The sequence below is a fragment of the Macrotis lagotis genome, chromosome 4, assembly GCF_037893015.1.
Source record: "Macrotis lagotis isolate mMagLag1 chromosome 4, bilby.v1.9.chrom.fasta, whole genome shotgun sequence".
Classification (NCBI taxonomy): Eukaryota; Metazoa; Chordata; class Mammalia; order Peramelemorphia; family Peramelidae; genus Macrotis; species Macrotis lagotis.
Window position 1 is genome coordinate 90,729,109 of NC_133661.1, and position 16,807 is coordinate 90,745,915.

General features: G+C 36.3%; 1 long non-coding RNA gene across 1 annotated transcript in view; it reads right to left on the reverse strand.

The window, feature by feature from the left end:
- Positions 1 to 5,164: 5,164 nt before the first annotated feature.
- LOC141521205 (uncharacterized) overlaps positions 5,165 to 16,807 on the reverse strand; it is a 56,195-nt gene continuing 44,552 nt past the window's right edge. The window contains exons 2-3 of the long non-coding RNA XR_012477866.1: positions 13,476 to 13,662; positions 5,165 to 10,037 (exon numbers count right to left, since the gene is read on the reverse strand). This is a non-coding gene — a long non-coding RNA (uncharacterized LOC141521205). The remainder of the gene's footprint in view (positions 10,038 to 13,475; positions 13,663 to 16,807) is intronic.

Genomic DNA, 16,807 nt, shown 5'->3' on the forward strand with positions numbered 1-16,807 from the left:
TCCCTGGTCACTCAGAGTTTCCATATAGTCAGAAAGTAAACTATTAACATAAAAAGACAAGCTTCATATTAAGCAATGTATAATAATTATTGAGTTGCATGGGAAATAATTACAATAGTTAAAATGATTCTAATAATAACAGTTATTTGACATTCACATTGTGCAAAAGTTTGCAAAATATTAAATAGGTTATCTCATTCCATTTTCACACAAATTCTTAGGTAGATTATTAGGGAGGTAATCCCACATATTATTATAATACTACCCATTTTATGGATGATGAAACTGAGACTTAAAGAGATTAAATTGCTTGCTCATGGCAATTCATTTATTAAAGGTTAGAAGTAGGATTTTGAACCCTTCTTAATTGTAAGTTCTATAGTCCATTCAAAGAAGGTGACACGGATTTAGGCGGTATTAAAGAAAACAATTGGCTGGCATTTGGAATCAGGCCACAGACACTTATGACTGTGTGATTCTTGGGCAACTCACTTAACCCTGTTTGTCTCAGTTTTCTCATCTGTAAAATGAGCTGGAGAAAGAAATAACAAACAACTCCAGTATCTTTGCCAAGAAAACACCCAAAGGGGTCACAAAGAGTCAGAAATAAATGAAAAAATGTTGATCAAAGAAGACTCCACAAAGAAGCCTCCACAAATGACATGAGATTTGAAATTGTCTGTGAAAGATAAGATTTGGATAGATAGAGAGAAGAGAAGAAAAGGAAAACATTCCAAGTCAGGGGGACTGCTTGAGCAAAGATAAGAAGTAGGAAAGCATGGGGAATATTCCAGGAATGGCAAGTTGAACAAACAATGTAATATAATTAGGAAAAATAATCCACAGGCCAAATACAAGAGTCAAAAAGTAGTCTGTTTTTCCAAATTCCCTCTTCACATTGATGTTTCTGCTTCTTACCACCCACTCTATGCCTTCCTAATGTTATACTTTACAAAAGCATCCCCTCTTCTATTTAATATATTTTCTCTGAAATACCTTTGGGAAATTGCATGATTGTTTTAATGACCCTGCGTTATTTCATAACAAAAGATCCATCTTTTTAATAACAATTTTCTTCTTCTGATCATATATTTTCTGAAAAAAAATTGGAGTTAAGGTTCATGACCAAACAACCAAGGAATCTATGAGAATCAACTAGATAACCCAAAGACTTTATTGGTGGGGGTCTCTTGGACTTGCAAGTGTATCATTAGCTAGTCCAGAATCAATCAGAAAAAGGAGAGAGGCGTAGATTTTTTTTTCCTAGGAAATAATGCATTTCAAAGGTAATGAAAAGACAAATGGTGGGTGTAAGTAGGATGTAGAGAATTATGAATTCTACCTGACTGTTCTCCTTGCCTGGAATGTTCTCTCTCCTCTTCTATGACTACTATTGACCTCCCTGGCTTCCTTTCAATCCCAGATAAAACTCAACCTTCTCCAGGTAGACTTCTCCAATCTCTCTTAGACCTGGTACCTTCCTTCTATTAAGTATTTTCTATTTATTTTGTATGTAGTTCTTTGGGCATTTATGTGTTTGCATCTTGCCTCTCCCTTAGATTCTTAACTCTCTGGGGTAATTCAGAAAAAAATATGATAAATAGAAGAGAGAGAGAATTTGCTCCAATAATTTAATGACTCCATGTGCTTATCAATTTCAGTATTCTCTCCAGTGATGCAGGTCATCACTGAACTGTGCTTGCCCATACTATTTATTAATTGCTTGAATTAAGCCAAGTGGCTTAAAGATGCTTAACAAATTAGAAGATCACAGGATTAGAATGAAACAAAAGCTGGCTATGTAGTGACACTGCAAAATCAAAATCAATAGCCTGAGTATTCTATTGGTATAAGTATGAGAAAAGAGAGAAAGCACCTGTCACATTGGGTAAAAGGTAGGAAACAAGGAAACAAATGGTTATTAGGTACTTGTATGTGCCTAATTAACTCTTTTTCTCTTCATAGAAACTCTGTACTGTAGGTACCATTATGTACCATTATTTTCTCCATTTTACAGTTGAAAAAACATAGGCTGACAAAGATTAAGTGACTTGCCCAAGGTCACACAATTAATGACATCCAATATCAATTCAAGAAGATCTTTGTTGATTCTAGGAATTATTCCACATATCCTATCCATGTCTTTTTACCTGAATTAATAGATGAAACAACAGTGAAATTAATTTCAAATTATACTTCCAACTAAAAAATAAGCTTAAGAGAAAAAAATAGCATCTAATGTATTCATTATTTCTCTTTCTTTTTTTCTCCCCAAAACACTTAAAAGAGATAGCCACATAGTATGGAATAAGTTTTCTTTGATTTCCCCTTATACTTTGGATACATTTTTGTTCAACCTACCAACAGGCACCCTGCTAGCATAATAGGATTGCTTTTATTGGACAAGTGACTCAATCATACGATACTGCTCATAACTTTCATGAGTTTGGCCAGTTGTTTCTGTGCATTTCTCCAATTTCAGCTACTGTATTCTAGTGCTACTGCCCTCAAAATATAGTTTGGTATTGAACTGTGAGTATCTAGTCAAATTATAACCTTGCAGAGGTGCCATAAATAAATCAATCATCTAGCACAATGAGGCACCTAGCCACTAGAAGTACAAAAGAGAAAAATGAAACAAGCCCTGACCTCAAATTAACTGTGAGGTACCAATTAGGTATTTGCAACAGAATGTGAAGTATGATTTTTCCATTTGAAATTTTTAAGTTTACTCTCATGACATAATACACATAGCCAGAAGATGGCTCAGTTATCAAAAGACATCAAAGGATATTACTACTGAAGAAAAACCAAGTGAGTTTTTAACATATCTTATGTTCCTAATGATAGACTGAGTATAATAATCAGCCCCAGATTTCCTGCATTACTATGCAAATCACACTACCGCTAAATTAATAGTTGTCATTTATTTTGTTTCCTGGTTTCTATTATCCCCTTTCATTTTGGTATCAGTGACTAAGAAAAACGCATGCTTCTGTTATTGGTCAAATTTTGATGACTTGCCTTCTCATTCTCTCTGGCCAATCTCTGCATCAATTGTATGCCTCAAATGAAAAGAATAATAGTGCCATTAAGAAATAATTACAGATTGAAAAAAGTAGACATTCCCATTACCCTCTATGGTTATAATAGGATATGTTATGATTAGAGTCTTAAATTTAAGAGAAAATCCTTGTTTTAGGTGCTTTGGGGAAAAAAGAGAAAGAAAAAAGGATGAATAAATTAAATGCTATTTTTTTCTCTTAAGCTTATTTTTTGGTTGGAAGCACAATTTGAAATTAATTTTGCTGCTGTTTGATCTATTAATTTAGATTAAAATACTTGGGTATATTGAATAACTCCTAGAAAAAAGACCCTATTGTTCCTGTTTCAGAAATCCCATTGAAATCAATAAGGCTCAAAGCTGTAATAAGGTAAGTAGCAAGGTTAGTGAGGAGGAACATCACCTGGGTTGTAGCTGCTCAGATAGGAAGGTGTCCCACGACATTGAGAAGTTTTGATACTGCTAAAGACTGGCTGCTTCTTTTTGGGGGTGGGTGGGCATGCTTTGACCATAAGGGAGGATATAATCTAGGATGAACCTGCTACCACCTGTGGTCTGGGCTAAGCAGGATAGGAAGTAGGAATGCTGAGCATCAAATGATGGTGCTTTTGCCCTCTAAAAATTGAGTAACTAGGGGAAGAAGGATGCCATGGAGCAAAGTTACTTCTGTTACTCCCAGAAAGAATCTTGAGATTGGAAGTATACCTTTAGATGACATCAGTACACTAAGCTTTCCTTAATTGTTGGGTCAAAGCTCTGCTGTCTTCACCCTAGTTACAGCTCTATCAGAATTTCTTTACCAGTGAAAGAAACTAATTTGAAGAAATGAATTCATGGTAGTCCAAAATGAACTCTTGGTAGTCCAATCTTTCCAAGTTTACAGAGTATCAATTGTGTCATTGAAAATAAGAATTAACTCACTTATTTAAATGCTAGTAGGTGATCAATAGATATTTCTTGATTGACGATACACTATACCCCACCCAGTCCTGTTAATAAGAGTAGCAAATTTTGAAGAATGCTCCATGGCTGAGTCACCTACTATGACTGATTCATAAAATAAAAGACAATGAAGGTAAACTCAATGCTTCATGTTCTCCTGAGAGGATAATGCTACTAGTCATAAAACAAGTGTTTCAATTTATAGCGCTTTTGGTTCAATCATTGTGAATGTTCAGACTGTTGCTTTGTTTTGTTTAATTCCTAAGTAAAAAAAAAAATTCGAAACCAAAGTGTTGTGTACTATTATAATTACATTGGACAAGCTTTAGAGTTACCTTGATTTTTCCACTGGGAAAGGTAAAATAACCTCACTCAATCACAAATTACTTAACTCCTACTTCATGGCCTCATTTCATTTCAGCCTGGCTGGAGGAACTGACACATAATTACTTGAGTATATACTGTCTCAGGATACAACCAATTCAAACAATGGTCCTCAAACTCCAAGACAGGATCTGTTTTCCATTCTTAAGATGTAGAGATTTACTATGTAATTATTCTCAGCATATTTTGGTGGCACTTTGTAATTCTTCAGCTTTGTAAGAGAGCTCATTTTTTGACTCATTTGTTCAGGGATGCTGATTACTAAAAATGAGTGAAACTTTAGGGCCAATCCTGAGCAAAAGGCTCAGTAGAACAAAGCCATGTAGTCTATGGCTAAAGCCTCCCCTTTGTGCTCTTCTAATTGGAAATAGAAAGGGCTTGGGCTAAAAAAAGAGAAGGAACTTCACTCTGGATTCTACATTTATTATAAGCTGAGAATGAGTTGTGGTGTATTTTAATTAATCAGGTAAGTGGGTCATACTATTTGAAGTATTTCTGAGATGTGCCTAAAATATCAAAACAATCTTGGTTGCTTGAGAATCAGACATAAGAATACATTTAGACAAGTTATCTGAGCAAAGTTCTGTGTCTCAGTTCTCCCATATATAAAACTGGAGTCTTGATGATTATGGAATGTCTTCTAACAAGATTGTAAGAGGAAAAAACACTGTAGTAATAAATGCTGTGAAATCTCCCTATAAGAAAAGGCACTTCATAAAGAATGAGACATTATGTTTTACTATTTATTATTTATACATATCTTCATTTGTGGAGTTTGAATGGTTTCCTGGTTCCTCCCTGGGCAGGGGTCCAGATTTGTTCTTATGAAACTCATTCTTCCTATAATACTATTTAACCCAAAAGTCATGGAACCAAGCCCATATTAGACAGGGTACATCTGACACATTCAATATATTTGTGTGGTCTACACAAAAACGTCATGCTTATCTGATACTGTAGGGTTGGGCCATGGGGATGGCAGGATAAGAAGAGATTGAATCACAATTCCTAGGAAATAACACTTTCCAACTTAGGAATCACTTCCCTTCTACTAAGACATATGATCCTCCTAATAACCCTGGCAGGTCAACAGCTTGAGAAGTCTTCTCCCTATTTTGTATTCAGGAAAACTGGTTACAGAAAGGTTAATTGCCTGGTCCAGGGTCACACAACTAATAAGTCAGAGAGCTAAGATTGAAACCCATATTTCCTGATCTCAAATTAAGGAATGTCTCTTTTGTACCACAGTTGTCTGGGAGTGACCTTATTCATTTAAGTCCTTAACACTCTTCACAATGCTATCCAATTGTTTTTCATGTTTCAACTAAACTACCTGACTGATCAAGAATGACTAGAGTTTTACTGTTGGAGCACAAAAAATGGTTGCCTGGCCCTTCGACCCTAATGCTCATCAGAGTTTGGAAGAAGCCATTCTCTCTGTCTGCCTGCCCTCCCCCAAGTTAGGTTTGGCTCCTGGGGAGAACAAAACATTTCTTGGCATCTAATGCTGGAACACAAAGAAAATTACAAGGGTGTGAACTGTAGTGATTACAAAGAAGTGGAGACATGGGCTTCTATCAAATGCATATGTTCTCTGGCAAGGTATAATCCATTCCAACACTTATTGTGCAAACAAGAGCCAAAAGGCTGCCACGTCAGAATCAAGGTAATCTGCCAGAAGATGGCAACTTTCATTTCCTCCTACAGTAGCTTGCATTCTCTAATTCTCTCCTTGTTTTTGCCATTTTCATTTCCTTTGTCTTTTTCCAAAGAAAATCACTTAAATGTTTCTTTAGCTATAACAAGGAAGCGGGTGACTTTAAATAATTTTTTCTTCTCCATCTCATCTCAATGAATACAAGTTATCTCTGGCTTCCAGAGTGAGGCAATTCCCTGCCATCAGAGTTCCAGAAAATAGCAATTGGCCCAAACCCGAAGCTTATCATGTGGTGCCATCCTGAACATGCAGTGCTCTGTCCTAAGTCTGTCTAGTTTTTTGTCTCAGCTCACATGAGATCAACTCAGGGTCCAATTGTCTCTCAGTTGGCAATGAAGGATTGTGAGGTTTCAGAAATATCCAAATGGTGTTCGAAAATCATGAACAATGGTTCGTTTTGTGGAGAGGCTCCATTCATTTGTAGCAAAGAGGCTTCGTTCTGGGCTGGTGTGGCTTCCCCAAGCCTGAAGGAGGAGCTCCATTGTGTAACTGCCAGAGTATAATCCTGAGGGTAATGATAGTTTATGCGAGCATTTCACTTAGGAACCATGTAATTAATGCAACAGCATGAATACAATTGAAAATTCTGGCTCCTGAAATTAGGTCAAAGAATGGCAGTCCTCTCAAATATAGATAGCTATCCTTGGAAACCTAGGACACATACGAATATCCATTCAGTCTCAAAATTCCTCTCTAAGCTGATTGTCTCCCCACTGGGCAACATAAGTAGTACATTGCTAAGTACTGTACATAAAAGACCTCATTTTGAGCCTCAGTGAGCTCATATGCTAAGACAAAAAAAATATTCTCAGACATCTATCCAGGATCTACTAGCTCTATAATGTACCATATGACTTTACAGGTTTTACAAAAAGAGACTCTGGACTCACTCACATGATGGTTCAGTCTTTGAGGGGCTGATCCCAAGGTGGGGTACAGATATGCTGGCACTAACTTCAATTTTCAGTGTGGACATTTCTACCAATACTAAATATCAGGGTTTAATTTAATTGTTAATTATTCTCTTGATTAACTAGTCTTAAAGAGATCTGAAAAAATGTTTAAGATGCAGATTACATTTAAAAATGTGTTGTCTTACTATTCCCCCCGACCCAGTAATCTGGTTGTTAAACATTAACTATCACACCCTAGCACCAGGGCTTTGATCCTGCCCTGGAATAAAATTCTGGGGAAATCTCTAAAACAAAAAATCAGGGCCATCTCCATTCATCTTGGTTCATTCATCTTATGGTTCATGATTGCATTTTTCCCAATAGTAGATGACTGCATCCCTTCTAGGAAAGGTACTAAATTATGATAGCTGTGTCATTTATAGAGTGTGGTTATTTCCTACTCAAAAAAGTCTACATTAGATACAAAAGACTCAAACAACAAATATAAGAAATGTAAGACTTCTAAATGGCTTATTATGCTCATTTTGCCCTCCTTCTCCACTCCCACCCCCAAAAGAGCAATTTTGTAGAGCTGCTGAATAGATATTATTTCAGTCACCTCATACTTGGACTGTCTGAACAATTTCAAAGTCCTGGTCTCCTGGCTGACCAAACCCTAGACTTCTTTAGTTTCTCAATCACAGGATTATATTGGTAAAGGTCATCTCCTCTGAGAAGCATGCTTTCAAGGAAATGTTTAACTTACGAATTCTGGAACTAACAAAGTAACTACCAAGGCTGTTTCAGAATCAATAGTTACTAAACTGTGCCTGGAAAAGCAATAGAAAGGTCAAAGAAGGTAGCTTGGGACTCAGGCTTTCCTAGGAATACACATCTTTGAAAGCTGCCAATGCCAATGTAAGAGAGAAGATAGAGCTTCCCTAACTATCTTCTTTTTGCTTGATTGTGTGTTTGTTTTGTGAGTATGTGTGTGACAGAGGAGAGAGAAATAGAGACAAACATAGAGACACAGAGAAATTCAGAGAGAGAGAGAGAGACAGACAGACAGAGACAGAGGGACAGAGAGAGAGACAGAGACAGAGACAGAGAGACAGGCAGAGAGACCATGAGAAAAGACAGGAGTCTAAAAGGGGAAAGTAGAGTCATTTCTTCTAGATCAGGGAAGGAGAAAATTCCTTTACAAGTGTTTGTCCATCCTCTTGCTCATTCGCCAGTCATATTTGACATTAACCCCCAGTCTCTAGAATTCTTTGTGTCATATTAGTAAGGGTCATGTTCTTCAGTAAGGATGCAAAGCACATATTCAAACAGGAAAACTTGGACTAAAAGAAGTAATGGGACTTGCCCAAGGTCATATAGCTAATAAGTATAAAGATGTCAAAGCAGGACATTCCAAATCCAAGTCCACAGTTCTATTCCTTATGCTATCTAGCTTCCTATGATATAATACGCTCAATTCAAAAATTCCTTTTAATGATGCAGATTGCAACATGCCTGTCCTGTGCAACTCTTATCTTTGTCCTCCCATAAAGTCAGTATGGTGGGTCTACCCAACATCCTGAAAGTCTTCTCTGGATTTTTCTGACATTATAAGCATATCATTGGATCATTCTGGTTGTCTATCTGTGTTCTTTCATCCCAGCATGTCCTCTACAATTTTGTCTTTTTATTATATAACACCTTGATATCATAATTTTTGTCTGCTTACCTTAAATTTTCTTTTTAGTTATGTGACACACTTTCCTTACACCCACAATGTGCTTCTCCATTGCACCATTATATTTATATTTAATTCTTCATAGCTTTTGGCATCAAAGGAAGAATATTAATATGAAAATAATAAAAAATATGGTACTTTGTTTTCATGACAAGCATGGGGTCGATCATTAAAGGAGTTAGACAATTTCTCCAAAGGAGTTCATCCTGATCTCTTCCTGTTTAATGCTAGTCTCACAATTTGGATCAATGTACAACATGGAAATAAAGTTAAGACTGACGGATTGCTTTCTGTGTGTGGGGGGAGGAAAGGAAGATGGGGGGGAATTGTAAAACTCAAATAATATCTTTAATGATATTCCCAATTATTTGTCTATCTGTATAATCTGTCCTGAATATACTGATGGATAGACTCTGTAGATTATTCATCTAAATTTCTGTTGAAATCTAGACAATAGATATTGTTCATCTTCTTGGTCTTTTCTATGTGAATGGTCAGATTACACTCCTTGCATTATTTATCTCTTCTGGGAGGCTCTTCAGTGTTCCAGGGCATCAATACAAACAAGAAAACTTGGAGGACTGTCCACACACACAGCAAGTTGCAATAGAGGATCAGAAGTCTGGATTTGCAGTTAGCCCAATTTCAAATCCTAGGATGCCACTACTCTTTGGGTGACCTCAGGAATCGGTCTTTGACCTCATTAGCTAAGAATTAAGAAACTAAAAAATCATCTATACTAAGTTCCTTATTTTATGGATAAGAAAACTGATTTTTAAAACAGAAGTAATGAATTTCACAAAAACATACTGTTACTCTAAGAGAATGACTTTCTGGTTGGTGCCTATCAGATGAGACAAAACATGAGATAAAACAGAAGAGCTTTATTCATCCTTCTATCTCAAGAACTGCAGCAGGGATCAAATTTTTTTGCCTTGAACAGAAATGAAATTATCTCCAATGAGTTATACTTTTGTATAATGACTCATTTATTTCCAAGCCTTGTTGTAATATAGCTTTTGATTTCCTTGATGCTAGCTCATTGATCGTACAGCTAGGTGACACTGGTCTTTGAGTTAGGAGGACAGGAGTTCAAATCTAGCCTTCGATACTTGACACTAACTGTGTGATTTTGGACAAGTCATTAACCCTGATTGCCTCACATTCAGGGCCATCTCCATTCATCTTGATTCATATCTGGTCACTGGACCCAGATGACTCCAGAGAAGAAAGAAGGCTGGTGAAGTAGCACAGCATTCACTCAAATCCAATTCATGAGCTTATAATGGCATCACCTCCCTGATGAAAGGACAAAACATTAATATATGGAGTGAAATGAGCAAAACCAGAACACTATACACATTAACAACAGCATGGCATAATGATTAATCATGATGAATTTCTTCATTTCAGCAGTACAATAATCCAAAAAGACTTATGGACAATACCATCCATATCCACAGTTGAAAAAATGGAGTTTAAATGAAGACCAAACTTATTATTTTCAATTTTTAAAAGTTGTCTCTAATGTTTTCTTTCTTCTATTTGGATCTGATTCTTCTCTCACAGCATGTTTAATATTGATCTATGTCTAGCAAAGTTAGATGATTTCTGTAAGGGGGAGGGGGAAGGGAAGGGAGGGAGGGAGCAAATATTTAAAATTCAAAGGAGTGGTTAAAAACTACTATTGCATATAGCTGGAAAAATAAATAACTAAATTATTTTTAAAAAATCATCATCAGCTATCTGATCGATCAATAAACATCTATTTATTGTCTTCAAGGTGCGAAATACTGCACTAGACTAGTTAGAAAAGAATAAAAGTCTCTGTTCTGGTGGTTTTGTCCCCATCTCCTCTTCCATCCCTGTCTGACTACTTCTATGTTGTGTTTAATTCTTCTTCTGTATCCATTAGCATCATAAACCTCACTACTTGACTCTCCAGTTAGAACCTCAACTGACCTGATGATTTGTTTTCTACATTTCTGTATCCTTTACCCAACTTCCTAGCCCTTGTAATTGGAAAGGGGAACTGGCATATGTCCATCATGTCTCTGATATTATTTCCCAGTAGAAAAATCTGGGCAATGTGTTTCCTGATAGTCATCAGTCTCAGTGTTAATTCTTGCCTAACACCATTTGAAAATAGGATAGAATTCCTTCTAAATTTGCCAAAAGTCTGAGGGTTATTTTTAACTTCCACATATCAACAGGAGCAATTCAATCTCTCCTTTTCTTCTCAGAGTTCCTCATAAAAGGAGTTCAAATATTAATCTTGCTTTTATGTTTTGATTCTGAAGCAGTATTCACTTTGCTTTGTGCTCTGCTCATTAGTGTCAAAAACAAAGACAAAATGAATTCATAAAGATGTTCTATTAAAAGGATGCCCTGTTTGGTGTTTGGCCCTGCCCTTGAAGTGCCAGTCACTTACTTGCCCTCTTAACATTTTGGACTGAAATACCACCCACATATAAGGGCCACACAGTGCGTTTCAATTCTGTTAACACTATACAAATCACAGGCCCTGAGCAATATCACACAACAAAGCATTTGTATGTAATTATCATGGAATAAACAAGGAGCTGTTCAAATAGTCATGTGCAGATGCCAACTTCTTGAGGGCAAAAAATCATTACTCCAAGAGTTGTACCTTCATATGCATGCTTTTTATCAGAATAAAATCCTAGTATTTAGAAATTGAATAGTTCATCTAAACTACCCTCCTCACTTTTCAGATGAAAATTATCTCAACCCTAATAAAGGAAAATGTGAAGTCAAAAAAGTAGATCTTCTGAATCTATAGTCATTACTCCTTTAGGCAGCTGGATCTCAAAGACAACATCTTTGTATCTCAGGAGAAAATCTCACAACCTTCTGGACACCTAAATAGAGTGAGGTTCAAAATCTTTGGAAGCTAGCCCATTGCTGTTTAAACTACTCGGGAAAGATGTGGCTATTTTTCCCCCATCACTCCTAGAAGATGAAGTCCTTATGAGCCCCTCAAGTTGATGCATTGAATAGAGTCTTATCAGCATGACCATGCCCTGTACCAATATAGAAAGAGCTTACAGAAAAAGTTTGACTCAGGAGTCTATAGAGTTTGGGTCTATAGGGCCCTCAGAGGTCAGCTAATTCAGTTCATATGTGAAGAGGAATTCCATTACAGCAAACCTTGGAAGTGTCTATCTAGCCTCCATTTGAAGATCCCCAGTGCTGGCACATTTACTACCTCTGGAAACAGCTCATTCTACTTTGGGATAGCTCTAATTACTAGGAAGTTTTTACCTCATCTAGCATAGAAGCTATCTAATCATTTCAGTTTGCCTGGATTCAACTATTAATTGACTCCCAATTGGGAGAAGTAGATTTTTCATTCTCATATTCATCAGTACAAGACCTTCAACCTGGCTATTCTAACAATTCTAGTCTGGGGTTTAACCTTGGGTTTTCCCACAAAAGGGAAAAAAATTTAAAGAGGCAATAAGTGAAAACAAGAAATAGAGATAGGACAGGTGATTTATTCCTACACAAAGACTGGCATAAAAGAATCATGGCATGATTAACAGAATGATCAAAACAGATTGTGGTAGCTTATTTGTTACTACTAGCAATCAGCTAGGAGAACAGCATTCAAGCTTTATTAGAATACCAAATAATTCCTGCAAGGCTGCTGTTTAGCCATTTTCACATTTTTATCTCCACCCTGGACATTGTCCTGATCAATCAAGTCAGTCTGATTTTTCTGGAACTTTCCAATCCCAATGATTTTCTTGTCAAAAGCTCAATCCTACAATTGCTACAGCTGTTGTAATTGCAATCATTCCAGTTGTGCTATCCAAGTTACAAGCCAGTTCTTTCCTTTGCTGAAACCTCAGACATTCTAAAAATCAGAAAACTCAAAGAGAAAGACCCTGGTCCAGATTCAACTATCTAAGTTCTTTATCCTTAAGTGTAATATGGATAAAAATTTTCAGATACCCAGATTTTAGAGAAATATTGTGTGTGTATGTCTGTGTGTGTGAATGAGTGAACCAGGTTTTTAGGAGAACAGTTTGCATTACCTATTTGTATTACCTTTTCTCTTCCTTTACTGGTATTACGTCTTGTTGTCTTGGAGCTAGGGAGAAACCAAGCAGAACCTGCCTCCTCTTTTCTCAAAAGGTTCCTTGGGTCAAGTTCTTTTGGCTCAGCAGCCTATTAGTATAATTTCACTAGATATGTACATGAGTCATATGTGGCTATAAATTGACCTCTAATGTTCTCATGTAGTCAACAGACATGGTAGCTGAGTCTGCTATGGAGGTGGAGGGAAGGGTTCGGCATCCATCAAGTATATGGAATTAACAACCTATCTTTCGTGTTCACCCATATCATCTAATTTTGTGTCCCAGGGCCAGCTACAAATTCTACTTTCAAATGCGTGAAGATGAATAAACTGTCACTACTATGTCTTCCTTCCTCCAGATTATAAATGCTTAGTTCCTTCCACTGATCATCATATGAAATAGACTACAATCTTCTCACCATTCTGGTGGGAAGTAATTTGGTTTGTCAATTTTTTGTCACTGTTTTGGTTTGTCAATGGCTTTCCTAAAATGCAACATTCAGAATTATACACAATAGCCCAAATGTTACCATAGACTCTTTGAATTGGAAGAGATCTTAGATATTTTATAATTTGACACTTTCATTTTACAGATAAAGAAACTAAGGCTCAGGCAGGGTAAGGTGACTTACCTGTCAAAGGTTAAAATCTGAGTTTCAGTATGGATGAACTCAGGAAATTTGCATTCTGCTCCTTGTTCTAACCACTAGAAGATAGTGTCTCACTCTAGAAATGCACCATCAATGAGTTTATCATTGTTTATCCTTTGTTCTCAAAGAGGAAAGATGCTATCTCAGGAGTGATGTCTTGACTTGTACCCTACAGAGAGAGAAGGATTTCAGAGTAGGTATTATGGGTTAAACCTTTGTCACACATTTCTTTCACAAGTATTTCACTTCTATTATGCTCTAAGTTTAAATTTACTCCTCCCATGAATACTGTATATGTGAATGAGTGAACCAGGTTTTTAGGAGAACATTTTTGTATTACCTATCTTTATCATTCTATCTATGCTACCCTCTGAGGAGTCAACTTGCGAATTTTAATTGGAGAATTCTGCTAATCTTCCCCTTACATCTCCTTCCCTTACCATACATGGTTGCTCTCTCTCTCTCTCTCTTGACATACACTTACATGTGGATACTCTGTCCATAGGAATATAATTTTTAATTGCTTATTGCTTATATTTTGTAAAATATTTTGGAGTTTGGGAACTTTAGATTTAAAAATTGCTACTTTACTTATTTTTTTAATTATTCTGTTTTCAAATTTGTTGTCCTGAGTAGTTTTCATTCATGGTTTCTTGAACTATAGCTCTGAATAAACAGTTTTTTTAAAAGTCAATTTGACTCAAATAGAGCTAATTGATTAAGCTTTGAAACCCAAATCACCTTGACTTTTTAATGAATGGACAATAAACTTCCAACCCAAGCTCTATTACTCATTGTTTAGGTTTTAATAACTTAAGATTAATATAAACAACAATTTATTTCTGTTCCATATAGAAACACTGAGGCTCTTCCCTTCCCAGATTGATATTTTGGGGAATGGTAAGTAGTCATTTTTTTTATTTAATTCTGACCTAGCCCTTAATCATTGAATGAGCTGCCTCAGATAAATTAAGACCTGGCAAAGACCTCAATTTAGAAAGGCCAAAGTCACCCACTAGAGAATTGTCAGTCATCTTGACATTTGTCTTGCCAATAGAATTTGAGACTCAGGAGAATGATGATGATGTTGTACAGTCCTGCCTCACTTTAATCCATGTACAAGTCAAGACATTACCTTTGATAATAAGGACCAAGGAAGTTTACTTTGCTTCTGAACACTGAGCAAGCTCATTATAACTTTCCTATGATAAAATGTTTATCAACCAGACCAGAACCCAGGTCTGCTGCCTTATAACACTTCATCTTCATAGATTGTGAGTCATATAGAACAATGACATACTACTTCATTCAAGATTTCTGAATATTTTGTACATCTTTCTGTTACATAGGGTTTTTTGGTTTGGTTTGCTTTGTTTTTTTTCTTTTTTGTAAATTCAGTGAGGCATTTTTTGAGGAAGGAGAAAAAAGAAGAACAGCAGTAAAAAGATCCTGTTTGTTATTTAGGCCACAGTTTCAGTGATTATTTTCATATGACCTTTATCAGTGTCAAACCAGAGTTTACTTATGCATTGCTAAACTTATAAACATGCCCCCACACACTTACTTTCATGCTTATACAAAGAAATACAAGTAAACATTTTAAAACTATGCTGGGGGTGAGCGGTGCAATTAACTAGTTTTTCCCCCTTGGGGAAAGAATCTTATTTATGTTAATGAGTCACAGTTTGGAGATAAATAGTATTAAAATAGCTAGCTGCAATATCTTCCAGTGATTTCAAATGCTTCAAAATATCTGATATGTCTCTTTTATTCTAATTTCCAGGATTTTCATAGATGTGTGCCAGAATTTGATATGGGATGGGTGGAAGGGAAATGATATTAGCACCCTTTGAGGGGAGGAAAAAGGAGAACTTGAAGATCATTGCACCATTTTTGAGAATTAAAACTCTATTCTGGGATGCCCTCTACAACTTCTTTCCTTCTTCTTTCCTCCTTTTCTTCTTACTTGTTTTTTAGATCAGTTTTCCTCATGTCCCCACTATTTGTGTGAAGGTGATGTGGGTGAGAAAGGAGAGTGGTTAAGTTTGATTTAAGAAGAATTTCTAGTACTTTTTTTTCTCTTTCCTAGCTTGTCATAAGCAAGTAAGATATCTATGTATATGTGTATATAATTGTATATATTATACATATATTATATATACACACACATATATATATACGTATATATATATTTATATATATATATATATATATATATATATATATATATGGAGAGAGAGAGAGAGAGAGAGAGAGAGAGAGAGAGAGAGAGAGCTCTTCCAAGAATTCCATGACTAACCAATGCATGTCAATCATTATTTCTCTAGATCACAGATTTCCAGACTTTTTTGATCATGGCAGTTTAGCTGGTGAGAGTTGAGGAGGTGTTTTGTAATTGCACTTACCACAATTGCTAAGGTTGGGATATTTTATAACTTCATTGAGTTGCTAATACTTGCTCATAAAGCAAAAGGTGGGAGGTTTACACAGCTGCAAAGTGGAAGTGAGAGAGCATTGAGCTATAAAGGATGAAGAATAGGTGTGGTTTTATTGGAAACAGGTCCAATGATAGATTATTGAGAGGTGGAAAAACATGCAACCCACCTTCTTATCCTCTGATTTGTTGACCATCTATTCTGTAGTGATGCTACCTGTTCTCTGGGTCCTTTCTATTGAGAGTTTTGCTATAAAAGAAGGAAATACAGAAAAGCAATTCTAATAGAACAGGATTCTAATCTTCCTTGAAGTATTGATGGAATCTTAGGGTCAGGGTAAGTATTCCCAGTTCACTATGATGTTATGAGCACCACAGAGGCACTGGTCTCCCCCCAATTTAGGTGTAAATGTGTGTGTGTGTGTGTGTGTGTTGGGAAAAGGACAATGAAGGGAGTGATGATGGTGATAATAGCTGGGAATGGAGAGGAAATAGAGTCTCTTAGAGATTGTATACAGAATAGTCACCTATGTTTTGGGTAAAAAAAACACTAAAGTTGGTCAGACTACATTTGAATTATTTTAGCCAGTTCTGGTTTGGAGGGAGGAAGAATTACATGATTTTTAAGTACAGAATCATGGCTGGGAGGGCAATGAAGTTCAGTTTGGGATTTCCCACAAAATGGAGACTCCAGAAGGAAGCTACCAGTGGGAGAAGAGGATGGGCCTGACAGAAAAATGTTCCAGATTGAGAGAGTCAGGGGCTGGTTAGATATTCTAAGATGAGAAGGGTTCAGACCCTGAGAGAATTATCACAATGAGACAGTTGTTCATCAAGGTGCTTCACTAAACAATGCAATCTGTTCCTCTATTTGAACAGA